At 47.2% G+C, this 1043-nt stretch overlaps 1 pseudogene; it reads right to left on the bottom strand.

The window, feature by feature from the left end:
* Positions 1–427: 427 nt before the first annotated feature.
* On the bottom strand, positions 428–828 carry LOC110291880 (ubiquitin-ribosomal protein eL40 fusion protein pseudogene; annotated as a pseudogene).
* Between the last annotated feature and the right edge of the window lie 215 nt (positions 829–1043).

Here is a 1043-nt window from a genome sequence, read left to right as displayed (position 1 = left end):
TAGCCCACCTTGAGCTCCTTAACCCCACCTGCAATCCTTTCAGTCCAGTGTGGTAACCCAGGGTCTGGGAGACAGTTCCTTACGAGAGAGACCAAAGGAAAAGTGCTATGGAATTAGCAATGAATATACTAGCCGATTTCTAGAATTATGTGCTTAAGACATCTTCCAGATGTTTTATGATAACATTTAAGAATAAATTGAACAATAAATTGTTCTGTTTTGGTTTTAGAGACAAGGTTTCTCTGTGTAGCCCTCCCTGAAACTTGCTAGGCAGACCAGGCTGGCCTTGCGTTTACATAGCTCCACCTGCTGGAAGCCCGGGATTAAAGGTGTGCACCATCCCATCACAGGCCAGGAGCTCCGACTTTTATTTTATTTTATTTTTACTATTTTTTTTACTGCTCCAGTCAATGGAAGGGGACTTTATTTAGTCCCAGGTCAGCGGCCTGGAACAGGCCCCAGCTTTATTTGACCTTCTCTTGGGGCTCAGGTTGTTGGTATGGCCATACTTCTTGCGGCAGTTGACTGGGGGTGGGAGGTACAGGCATGCATAGCACCTATTGCGGATCATCTTGTCTTTTTTATACTTCTGGGCAAGCTGATGGACAGCTAAATGATGCCACCGCACAGGCGCAGCATCAGGTGCAAGGTTCTGGAAGATTTCTGGAAGTTGGACAGGGTGCGACCATCCTCCAGCTGTTATCAGCCCCTCAGGTCAGGAGGAATGCCTTCCTTGTCTTGGATCTTGGCCTTGACATTCTCGGTGGTGTCACTGGGCTCGACCTCAAGAGTGATGGTCTTGTCCGTCAGGGTCTTCATGAAGATCTGCACGTTGGTGTCTGCTGCTCAGCTGCCTCATTGAAGAGAGAGAAGACAGCCCAGCTTGGACTTTTAACACAGCTGGGAAAAGGTCCCCGATGTCTCCAGTCAGAGCACGGCCTTCCAAATTTCATTTTTGTTTAGTTTTTTTTTTTTTTCCCTTTTTAATGTGTTTGGGTGTTTTGCCTACGTGTTTGTCTGTGTACCATGTGTGCCTGTTGCCC

Source organism: Mus caroli, unplaced genomic scaffold (assembly GCF_978045245.1).
Source record: "Mus caroli unplaced genomic scaffold, Mus_caroli_1 scaffold_3, whole genome shotgun sequence".
NCBI classification, from domain to species: Eukaryota; Metazoa; Chordata; class Mammalia; order Rodentia; family Muridae; genus Mus; species Mus caroli.
The sequence above is the reverse complement of the archived record's forward strand: the minus strand, read 5'-3'. Positions and strand labels throughout refer to the sequence as shown.